Below are 13,179 nucleotides of genomic sequence, written 5' to 3'. Positions count from 1 at the left end.
AATGAGGTCAATTGAAAAGGTCATGGTCAATGGGTCAGAAATCATATCTTGTCACAGATAATGCACATGTCAAACAAATATGAAAATCTTATCTCTTCTCAATCAAATTATTTGAAAGAAAAGGAAAAATGGGCCACATTTCAAGATCGCGAGATTAAAAAAATCAAAATGTATTTACTTAGAAAGGATAATTTTATTATTAGGTAGGGGTATATTTTTTTTAAAAAGAAAAATAAGTAACGTCAGATGCCTGTGATGTTTAATGTGAAAGCCCTATCTCTTGTAATTCAAAAGTTATGGCCCCTGTTGGTGGTAGTATAGGTGGGTCAACTGGACTTTTGGGGCTGCAGCCCCTGGGGGGATAGGGGGTTCAAGGGAGTGCAGCCCCTGTGGGGGATAGGCAGGTCAACATATGTGGGGGATAGCATCAATCTTATTTGATATATCTATTGCATCATCTTTTTGATACCTGTTGCATCATCTTTTTAGATCTATTGCATCATCTTTTTGATACTTGTTGCATCATCTTTTTAATACTTATTGCATCATCTTTTTTGATACCTGTTGCATCATCTTATTATACCTGTTGCATCATCTTGCAAAAATAAGTTGGACTTATCTTTCTGTAAACTATCTAGTCAGCGAGCTTACCTATGCATTGTGACGTCATAAACTTGGCAGCGACGTCATGTTAGTCCTTCACAAGCCGCGATGGCTGCTTATTTTGACACAATAACACAGACTTTCACAGCGCTTGAGACTTCATGTAATAACAGTATGGTCCTATGGATTTCAGTACCAAAACTGATTTTCTACCGTTTTTCTTCCAAGAAAGTTCTGAACAGCTGAATCCTGGATCAGCCTAGATGTTATTTCACTGGATTATTTAATGAATATTACTCTACTGAGTTACCTGGTTACATGGTAAGTTTTAACAAACTTTTCTTTATACATTTTCTATGAAGGTCATCTTTGTATTTATTCATTATTACTGTGTTATATACCTTATGTTTAGAACATTCATACAAACACTGCCATTGTTTACCCTGAAATACACTAGCCCCTAGGACACTAAAAGATCCTCAAAATGTTGATAAATCTTTTTTGCATGAGTTATGATCATATTGTCTCACATTCCTTTTATTGGATCAGTATTCTAAATATTCTTATGAGGAGACTCCTAGCATATCTTATAAAATACTGATACATGCTTTTAAAACAACTAAAGTGATATTCTCAGATGTTATTTCTAATATTTCTATGAATCTTTAATCACAGTGACCAAAAGAAGGATATGGAGATAATCAATCAGATCATATTATGCCAATGAATCTTTTGTCTCAAATCTTTTTTAATGAAATATACAGAATCTTTTGCCTTTATATTTGTCACTCATATTTTTACATTCTGGTGCAACAGTGGCCCAATGAAAGTGGGAAAAACTCAGTCTGAGCATCTCTGTAAATCTATAAACATGTGTGCCCCCCTTTTTTTTAAACCTTCATGTATATACATGTATGTATTTTATTTAGTCAGTGATTTCAAACATCAACATGTAAAATATATATTGAGTACTTTAAAAGTGAATATGTATGATTTGTTCACCCTGAATATTCTGACATACTAATGGTGACATCAGTTAAAAGAGTAATTAGTTATGTAAAATTCAGTTTATATGAATGTAAATGGGGTATTTATTCTCAGTTCATGTAAGGTATAATTTGCATGTAACCCATCTATGATGGGTATATTTAAATCAGAAAAAATGTTTACTAAATTTTGGTAAAATACATATGGTATCTTTTACATTTCTGTCCTGTTTGTCTGTCAATTGTTGCTTTACTTCCTTTGTAAAATGAGGTTAATTTGTGTATCACTCAATATTGTATGCTTTTTTTCAGGATCAGCTAAGATGTTGTTTCACTGGATTATTTAATTGGGCATATAATTGGATAATTCTGGTAAGTTTGTCTTTGTTTTGTTTACATTTCCTATGAAGGTCATCTTTGCATTTAACCATGATTATATGGTTTAATTTAATTACTGTGTAATTCTTATGTGATCTAATATCTCTAACATTCATATAAGCACAGTCTTATTTTGTCTAAAATATACTAAGGAAACTTCATATTGTTAATAAGTCCTTTTGCATAAATTATGATATAATGTCATAATTCATTATGTCTGTTACCCATGGAATTCAGACTTACTAAATTGTGATCTATAAGGAATGTAATAAAAGAAAAAGTAAGAATCTACAAAAGGTTTATCCTTGTTTTGATTCTAAATATGTGGTATATATGGCATACATATATTTTCATTTTCACTTTTGTTTCTTGGTAATGAGCTTTTCAAAAAATGTAGGACTACATGTTGTATATGCTAATATCTTTTTGTATGCTGTACTGACAGGTATTAAACAAAATTGAATATGCTGTTAAGAGAAAGTCTGTTAATGTCTAAAAATTACACTGATAATCATTTTGTATTTGTGATATTAATACAGTAACTGTGCTTCTTTTGTTATCTAAAGATAACATGGTGAACTATTTTCATGAACTTTTTGTCACTGTATTTAAACATGCAATGTTTCATGCAGTTCCTTGTCATATTAACAAAATGATTATATTTTCTACAGTCCTCAACCTGGAAGATATGTTTTATTCCTAACCATCTATAATCCATTCTCTATGAAGTTCAGCCTGTCTGCCCAAATTCCTTTGGAAATACATAGTTAGTCAACCAACATAGAAACAATCAAACTTGAAGGTAAAGTTTCAATGAGATATCATTTTAATTTATTTAATTCTGTTTTATTTAAATGTTTATATTTTAAAATGGATAAAAAAAATGGATAAAAAACATCTGATAATGGAAATCAATATCATAAACATAGTAAGTTTTTTAGTGTCTAAATAATTAATCTGATAATCATTTTATTTATGATATTAATACAGCAGTTGTGCTTGTTTATTATCTATAGATAACATGATGAACTTTTCTCATCTGGAGTTAATGTTAAAAACAATTTTTTTGAGATTAAAAACAAATATTTTCATGATCTTTTTTGGCATTGTACATGTTGTATTTAAACATGCATTGTTTCATGCAGTACTCTGTCATATTAACAAAATGGTTTTATTTCTACAGTCATCAACATGGAAGATATGTTTTGTTCCTAACCATCTATAATCCATTCTCTATGAAGTTCAGCCTGTCTGCTCTTCCTTTGGAAATACACAGTTAGTCAATCAACATAGAAACACACAAACTTGAAGGTAAAGTTTCAATGAGATACAATTGTAATTTTTATTTATTTATTTATTTACATATGCATTTTTATATTTTCAAATTAATTGAATTGATAAGTAAATGATATGACCTTTTTTTGAAATAAAGAGGGCTTGGTTGTCATAGCCATTTTTAGACTACATTGATATCCTTTAGAAGAAGAAGAAAAGGCATAAAAATTCATGATCAAATTTTTAAAACTAAAATGTATGAAATTTTTCTTTGCCAAATGATAGTTAACAGCTGAAGATAGCATATTTATAGAATAAGTTAAATATGGCTAATTTATTAACCCCCAGCTTCCTTAATAGCATAATTGGTAAAGATTTCAAGTTTTCTCTCCAAATGCTTATGAATTCTGACTTTTTCATTTAATATTAACATTATATTTACAGGGAAAGAATACTATAATGTGGATCCTGGGGATCAACAGTGAAACATCTTAATGACCCTCTTGACTAGGTCTACAGGCTGTAACCTTTATTGCTGATGTAAGATGATCTGATTGCATGGCATTAAAATTTCCTGGTGTTTCTACTTTCCAGGATCTTCTTATGAGTGCATGGGGACTGCTGTGGACCTTAACCTGTTTATAAAAATATACCTTGGAGCATGACACTTTATTCATAAAAGGTACTTTCAATATCATTTCTATGAGTTTGTGTTCTTTCTTTTTAATAATCTAGTGTTATATCTCCTTTAACCTCATTAATATGTATGCTTCCAACATCTTAGATCTGTCTGTATAGTTTCTTCAGCTCTTTGAACACAAATACCCTGATTCAATCTTTTGAGGTAAACATCATAGAGGCATCATAGATGATTATCAGAGTGTATATATCACAATCTTGACCATAAGGTCAATTTAAATGGTCAAAGGCACAACAAATGAAAGTGAAAACTTTTCTTTTTTTTATCAGAATACATAATTTTGTAATAAATAAAGATAGTAAGTTTTTTAGTGTCTAAATAATTAATCTGATAATCATTTTATTTATGATATTAATACAGCAGTTGTGCTTGTTTATTATCTATAGATAACATGATGAACTTTTCTCATCTGGAGTTAATGTTAAAAACAATTTTTTTGAGATTAAAAACAAATATTTTCATGATCTTTTTTGGCATTGTACATGTTGTATTTAAACATGCATTGTTTCATGCAGTACTCTGTCATATTAACAAAATGGTTTTATTTCTACAGTCATCAACATGGAAGATATGTTTTGTTCCTAACCATCTATAATCCATTCTCTATGAAGTTCAGCCTGTCTGCTCTTCCTTTGGAAATACACAGTTAGTCAATCAACATAGAAACACACAAACTTGAAGGTAAAGTTTCAATGAGATACAATTGTAATTTTTATTTTTTTATTTATTTATTTATTTACATATGCATTTTTATATTTTCAAATTAATTGAATTGATAAGTAAATGATATGACCTTTTTTTGAAATAAAGAGGGCTTGGTGGTCATGGTCATGTTTAAACTCTATTGATATCCTTTAGAAGAAGAAGAAAAGGCATAAAAATTCATGATCAAATTTTTAAAACTAAAATGTATGAAATTTTTCTTTGCCAAATGATAGTTAACAGCTGAAGATAGCATATTTATAGAATAAGTTAAATATGGCTAATTTGTTAACCCCCAGCTTCCTTAATAGCATAATTGGTAAAGATAGGAAGTTTTGGCTTCAATTGCTGATGAATTCTAAATTTTCCATTTAATATTATCATTCTATCAAAGAGAAAGAATACTATAATGTGGCTCATTAGGATGACCAGTGAAAAATCTTAATGACCCTCTTGACTATGTCTAAAGATTGTAACCTTTATAGCTGATGTAAGATGATCTGATTGCATGGCATTAAAATTTCCTGGTGTTTCTACCATCCAGGATCTTCTTATGAGTGCATGGGGACTGCTGTGGACCTTAACCTGTTTATAAAAATATACCTTGGAGCATGACACTTTATTCATAAAAGGTACTTTCAATATCATTTCTATGAGTTTGTGTTCTTTCTTTTTAATAATCTAGTGTTATATCTCCTTTAACCTCATTAATATGTATGCTTCCAACATCTTAGATCTGTCTGTATAGTTTCTTCAGCTCTTTGAACACAAATACCCTGTTTCAATCTTTTGAGGTAAACATCATAGAGGCATCATAGATGATTATCAGAGTGTATATATCACAATCTTGACCATAAGGTCAATTTAAATGGTCAAAGGCACAACAAATGAAAGTGAAAACTTTTCTTTTTTTTATCAGAATACATAATTTTGTAATAAACAAACACTGGAAAGTTACTCTCATAATGAGCCTTAATGTCTTCCAAGAGTTCGGTTTGGACTTCCTCCATTAATCCTTGTATCTTGTAATCCTTGTATCTCCAATGGTTTTGTGGGCTAAAAATCATGTGTCTTTAACAATCTTTTTTTCTGACAACTGTTTTCTCTTATCATCTATAAACTTGACTTCTTCTCTAGTCAAAGGTCTTTCAGGGTAATCCAAGTAATTCTCACCCTCTTTTGGTAATAAATGGTTATATTCTTCATTGGCTTTTTCTGCAATCAAGGGTCTTTCTATGTAATCTCTGACAACATTAGGATCACCCTTTTCTGGACATAATTGGTTATATTCTTCTTGAGAAATGATGTCAATAGTGCCATCTTTTTTTATTTTAACTGGTATACCTCTGTCTACATCTTTCTCTGTAAGAATTCTCTTACCAAACTGAATTTTACTCATTCCTTTACTCTTTTCTTTTACTAAAGCTGTTACTACCCATAGTTTTGAAAAGTCAAAATCTGATGTTACACCTTGTTTTTATATCCCTTTTTGTCTATGTTTAAAATTCTATTAAGCTTATATTGCATATCAATTTTTCAACTAATAATTTTTTTTCCTTTCAAGGATTCTCAATGGGGAACTCAGTAAATTATGCACAGACTAACAGAATATACTCTCTTGGAACACTGATACAAGAATATAAAACCAGAGATGGATGGAGGACTCAAGAAGCACATGAATAAATATGATTCCAAACTAAGTCAATCATGATGATCATGAATTGTGGTTCACAGGATAAGAGAGAAAGGACCCAGGATTGTGCATTTTTCTAGATCCTCTCCCATTCATATCCTTCATATGCTGGCATACAAAACAATAGATAAATTGTAGTCATTTAACAGACTGAAGTTTAATCAAATCAAAGTATTGAAAATGTGTTTTTCTGATAGTATGAGATCTTCAAAAAAATAATTCTCACAGATTTCAAAGTATCTAAATATAACTTTTAATTTATGTAGTACAAATTGAATACAGTTGTTATGTATGACTTTTATACATTGAATCCTTAATTTTTCATCTTATATCTACAACACCCCTAGAAAATACACAGATATTCAGAAGCTAGCTTTGGTGTATTTATTACTTTCCTGGAACTGTAAATACATTTTATTTAGAATGTGTTTATCCTATTTTGAATTTAATACGTCTCAATAAGACCCACCATAAAGATGCAAGTGTCCCATAATCTGTGATGTAATAATATCTTGAATATTTTTATCAACCATTAGACTTCATGCTTACTACACAGAACAAGTTAGAGTAATACACTTAGTTTTATAGGACACTTTGTCAGGGTCAAAGCATGAGATTATTGAGATAACTACCTTTGACAATAATTTGTAACCTGCAAAATTCACATCATAAGTAAAGAAAGATTCGGAGATTTTCTATAGATTTTTGGATCATTTTTCTCCTGGGTCAAAATAAGTTGTTGTAACTTTAACATTTTGTGATAACCTAAGAGACTTTATATCAGCTTTACTGGGTGGCATAGCATATATATTCTTTGGAAAGAATTGAAATGTAAATCATATGCACTATGTTCAAGGATGTTTAAAGACTATTACTATGTAATACCCTAGAATTCTGTAAAACTTTTATTTCACTGCGGAGATAAAGACTGGTTGGAATAATTTATGTTTTGAAATAAGGTTTAGGGAAAAAAGTCAAGAATGTGGATATGACTTTTATTCAAATGGTGCAGTACAGCAACTCTGGTGATTTACATATCTTCAGTCATAAATACATGTAGATAGGTATTGGGAAGACTCCTCTAGATTTTGAAATTTTTAATTCAAAAGTATAGAATTTTTTTTTTAAGTTTGAAAGATTAAATGGCAGCATATCATTTGGTTGTGAATTAAAAAATAAATCCAAACATATACATCCTTGGATGATAACTGTAGTATTTTATCAATTCCTGGACTTCTGTCTTGATATCATCCTTTAATGTCCTTAAAATTTTAATGACTGTCTTTTAGTTTTAATTGAATTAGGTTTCTTTTCTACATGTGAAAATGACATCATCCAAAGAAGTTCTTCATCTGCATGTTATATGAAGATGACAATTTTCATCACACTGAAAGAGATTGTTTTGTTAAACATAATGCATTGATACACAAATATACTTTTAGATTTTTAATAGCTAGGGTTCATAATTTTTAATATGGAATGAAAGAGATTGTTTTGTTAAACATAATGCATTGATACACAAATATACTTTTAGATTTTTAATAGCTAGGGTTCATAATTTTTAATATGGAATGCTAAGTACTGTTTATTTCAATTTTTTGTGAACAAAGACATACTAGTAGAAAAAATGTACATGATGTGATAGAAAAGCATATGTAAACCTGATTACTTTATAATTGCTGATTAAATCAATTATGAGTTTCATCTTTGTTGCATTGTAAACATTTCTAAGTAGGGCACACATCAGAAACTCTTTAAATTCTGAGTATCAGGGTTTAACACAACAATTCCAAATGATTTTGGACGCTTTTTATGTATCAAAAAAAAAAAAAAAAGACAAAACAGAATGTTTGTTCACAGATGTTCCAATGGAAAACAAACACAAAGAAATAATTAGATATGTTCTTTATGTGATTCATGTAAAATGTATTTTAAAATTGTACCCTAACATTTATCTTTTGCATAAATACATTTTTTTTTGTAGAGAATTTCTCATAACTTTTTAAAAAATGTAGTCTTATTGTATAATATGGTTAACTTAAAATTTGTAGACTTAAAAGTTGTACATGATGTGTTACACATCTTACATATGTAACCATTTCATTTCAGGGCATTCAGCATATATTGTGGTTTTGTCTTAAATTTGTTTGTTCATGTAATCAATAATTTGAGAATACTCAAATTAGGTAATGCATGAGAGAATAGGCAAGAAAATCAGGTTTAAGAAATGGTTTTTACTATTTATAAGGGGTTAATCTATATATTGAATCTATAAGTACATTTAGTCTATACATTTAAGGTATTTGTGTATGAAATAAACTTGTATTTGAGCATTTTAAGACAATTGTAAACATTACTTTAACCAGTTTAAAAAATGATTAGATTCACTGTCAGCATGTTATTTCTTGTAAAAATAAATGAGAAAACAAACAATTTTATTTGAGTCAGTTTTTTTTAATGTAAATAAGAAGCATTGGAAGTTGGGAATATTTCACAAAGTTGATTGAGCATAATTTTCACTAGGACAGTAGGAGTATTATGATTTAAGCATTAAAGAAACCATTTCATATTTCAATATACAAACCATGTTTAGTCATGCAGTATATAGTTTACACTTGCCAAAAAGTAAATGGTATCTCTATTCAGGGTCAATCCAAAGGTCAAAAAGGAATGAAAAAAATATTTCTCTTTATGTATCAAACATGTAGGTATTATTGCAATAAATTCACTGTATTCATTTTTGTTCTCTTTCTATGTATGAATAGCTCTGATTTGGGCAATCAAAAAATACAAGAAGCAAATGAGTTATGTCAAATGATGAAGGTATACACTTGAAAATTACATGAACAGAGAATTTTGAGTTTCCCTCAAATATGGATGCCAAGTGATGTGAAATAAAAACAAAATGTGGATTCATCTATTAGGATTGAGACTTGTACATATTATGAATGATGGATACTATGACATTTAGAATGATATTACATTGATTCAATTATTTAAACAGTTCTTTATCCAAACAGTCAAAGTGGAGGACATATATTTTTCTTTATAGGCATAAAATATACTCTTTGAAGAAAAGGAACCTTACTTGCTTTTTTGTTGAGTTGACATTCATATTTTTGTGTTTAACAGGTAGACTAATGGTTTCTGACTAGTATAGTGAGAACTTGATTTAAGAATCATCAGATTGTTCTGATATTTTGGTTAAGATAACTGCATGACAACAATGAATTTGTTCATACAAAGGGATATAAGATTTTCCAGGTTTTCTCTTTACTCAGATTAGATTGTGTCCAACTAATATATCCAACATATAAGATACTCATCCAAGTTACACAAAGGTAAATAAATGACATTATTAAGGTTTTAGTCTAAAGGTCAAAGTGACGAGGACATCTGCTAAATTTAATAGTTTGGATAATATTCATCAAACTTCATGGGTAGCTTAATTAAACAAACTTCATAAATTTTGATTTTCAGGTCAAAGATCAACACAATTTTTGCTATACCATTGTTGTCCATGGATATCTTAACACTTCTATTGATTTTTCAGGTTAAAGATCAATGTATTTCTGCTACAGTAAAAACTTCATTATAAGGATCTCATAGTGATATTTTTTTTATTTGTAAGGAATTGGGTATAAAATCTCCCACTCTTTCTATAATATGTCACTGAATATGCTCCTTCATTTTAGAGAGTTTTACAAGCAAATCATATACTGACTTTCAATCCTTCAAAACACAGTATGTATTTTAAATCTTGAGATTCAGACTTTCAGACTTCTAGGCTTTCAGACTTCAGGCTTTTAATCTTTAAAAAACTTTCAATCTTGAGGACTGAGTATTTTAATATCTATTTTGTAAGTCTTGTCTTTTATGTCATTACGATTAATCCTTAGTAATTCAAACTTTTCATATTTGTAAAACCAAAGTGTTGAAGTACAGTGTTTGTGTAATCTTCTTAATGTTTATCAAAAAATTACTGCTTTTAATACAGTCAAATATAATTTGTGATGATCAAAATTTCCAAATTGCCTGACCTATACATATTTAAAGTTTCAGTATCATACACTCTTGAATATCCATAAATATCAATATATTGATTCAGCATTGGCTATCAACCATACACTTGTTAACCTAAGGAAGGTTCTTACCATAAGTTAAACTCATGGAATTCCTCATGCAATTTTGCAGAATCTCTGTAATAAGGGATGAGAAAGACAAAAGACATATACATTTCTAAGTAGTAATAATTTTTAAAACTATATATCCACATTAAATTGAGGAACATTTGAAGAACCCTTTTTCTTTTCTTTATAACTCATGAAATTTCATGTAGATAGTGGCTATGATGTGTAAATAATCTTTATGAAAAAACAAAAGGATGGTGTAAAGTTAGCCTCACCCAACACCCAAGGAAGAGGGGAAGGGGGTTGAACCCTTTTTGTTCAGGAAACCTGAATTTTAAAGGTTTAAAAAAAAATCATAAAATTATATCAAATTTATAAGGTTAATATTTCTTAAGTTTTGTTTTTATTAAAAAGAAAATTTGAAAGTTAAATAAAAACAAAACTTAAGAAATATTAACCTTATAAATTTGATATAATTTTATGATTTTTTTTAACAAGGTTAACAAGTGTATGGTTGATAGGCAATGCTGAATCAATATATTGATATTTATGGATATTCAAGAGTGTATGATACTGAAACTTTAAATATGTATAGGTCAGGCAATTTGGAAATTTTGATCATCACAAATTATATTTGACTGTATTAAAAGCAGTAATTTTTTGATAAACATTAAGAAGATTACACAAACACTGTACTTCAACACTTTGGTTTTACAAATATGAAAAGTTTGAATTACTACGGATTAATCGTAATGACATAAGAGTCAAGACTTACAAAATAGATATTAAAATACTCAGTCCTCAAGATTGAAAGTTTTTTAAAGATTGAAAGCCTGAAGTCTGAAAGCCTAGAAGTCTGAAAGTCTGAATCTCAAGATTTAATATACATACTGTGTTTTGAAGGATTGAAAGTCAGTATATGATTTGCTTGTAAAACTCTCTAAAATGAAGGAGCATATTCAGTGACATATTATAGAAAGAGTGGGAGATTTTATACCCAATTCCTTACAAATAAAAAAAAAAATATCACTATGAGATCCTTATAATGAAGTTTTTACTGTAGCAGAAATACATTGATCTTTAACCTGAAAAATCAATAGAAGTGTTAAGATATCCATGGACAACAATGGTGTAGCAAAAATTGTGTTGATCTTTGACCTGAAAATCAAAATTTATGAAGTTTGTTTAATTAAGCTACCCATGAAGTTTGATGAATATTATCCAAACTATTAAATTTAGCAGATGTCCTCGTCACTTTGACCTTTAGACTAAAACCTTAATAATGTCATTTATTTACCTTTGTGTAACTTGGATGAGTATCTTATATGTTGGATATATTAGTTGGACACAATCTAATCTGAGTAAAGAGAAAACCTGGAAAATCTTATATCCCTTTGTATGAACAAATTCATTGTTGTCATGCAGTTATCTTAACCAAAATATCAGAACAATCTGATGATTCTTAAATCAAGTTCTCACTATACTAGTCAGAAACCATTAGTCTACCTGTTAAACACAAAAATATGAATGTCAACTCAACAAAAAAGCAAGTAAGGTTCCTTTTCTTCAAAGAGTATATTTTATGCCTATAAAGAAAAATATATGTCCTCCACTTTGACTGTTTGGATAAAGAACTGTTTAAATAATTGAATCAATGTAATATCATTCTAAATGTCATAGTATCCATCATTCATAATATGTACAAGTCTCAATCCTAATAGATGAATCCACATTTTGTTTTTATTTCACATCACTTGGCATCCATATTTGAGGGAAACTCAAAATTCTCTGTTCATGTAATTTTCAAGTGTATACCTTCATCATTTGACATAACTCATTTGCTTCTTGTATTTTTTGATTGCCCAAATCAGAGCTATTCATACATAGAAAGAGAACAAAAATGAATACAGTGAATTTATTGCAATAATACCTACATGTTTGATACATAAAGAGAAATATTTTTTTCATTCCTTTTTGACCTTTGGATTGACCCTGAATAGAGATATCATTTACTTTTTGGCAAGTGTAAACTATATACTGCATGACTAAACATGGTTTGTATATTGAAATATGAAATGGTTTCTTTAATGCTTAAATCATAATACTCCTACTGTCCTAGTGAAAATTATGCTCAATCAACTTTGTGAAATATTCCCAACTTCCAATGCTTCTTATTTACATTAAAAAAAAAAACTGACTCAAATAAAATTGTTTGTTTTCTCATTTATTTTACAAGAAATAACATGCTGACAGTGAATCTAATCATTTTTTTAAACTGGTTAAAGTAATGTTTACAATTGTCTTAAAATGCTCAAATACAAGTTTATTTCATACACAAATACCTTAAATGTATAGACTAAATGTACTTATAGATTCAATATATAGATTAACCCCTTATAAATAGTAAAAACCATTTCTTAAACCTGATATTCTTGCCTATTCTCTCATGCATTACCTAATTTGAGTATTCTCAAATTACTGATTACATGAACAAACAAATTTAAGACAAAACCACAATATATGCTGAATGCCCTGAAATGAAATGGTTACATATGTAAGATGTGTAACACATCATGTACAACTTTTAAGTCTACAAATTTTAAGTTAACCATATTATACAATAAGACTACATTTTTTAAAAAGTTATGAGAAATTCTCTACAAAAAAAAAAAAAAAAAAAAAAAAATGTATTTATGCAAAAGATAAATGTTA

At 28.9% G+C, this 13,179-nt stretch overlaps 1 long non-coding RNA gene across 3 annotated transcripts; it reads left to right on the top strand.

The window, feature by feature from the left end:
• The first annotated feature begins 625 nt into the window (after positions 1–625).
• LOC134234973 (uncharacterized) lies at positions 626–7,044 on the top strand. 3 transcript variants are annotated; one of them, XR_009985298.1, is made up of 7 exons: positions 626–924; positions 1,902–1,961; positions 2,639–2,769; positions 3,151–3,278; positions 3,687–3,924; positions 4,496–4,623; positions 6,209–7,044. It is a non-coding gene; the product is annotated as an uncharacterized LOC134234973 (long non-coding RNA). The 3 variants fall into 3 exon arrangements; XR_009985300.1 differs by lacking the exon at positions 3,687–3,924 and having other exon boundaries at positions 627–924; XR_009985299.1 differs by lacking the exons at positions 626–924; positions 1,902–1,961 and adding an exon at positions 2,355–2,412.
• Positions 7,045–13,179: the final 6,135 nt, after the last annotated feature.

Source organism: Saccostrea cucullata, unplaced genomic scaffold, assembly GCF_032062105.1.
Source record: "Saccostrea cucullata isolate Sc308-1 unplaced genomic scaffold, CSIRO_AGI_Scuc_v1 ctg3679, whole genome shotgun sequence".
Lineage (NCBI taxonomy): Eukaryota > Metazoa > Mollusca > Bivalvia > Ostreida > Ostreidae > Saccostrea > Saccostrea cuccullata.
This window is presented reverse-complemented; position numbering and strand designations above follow the sequence as displayed.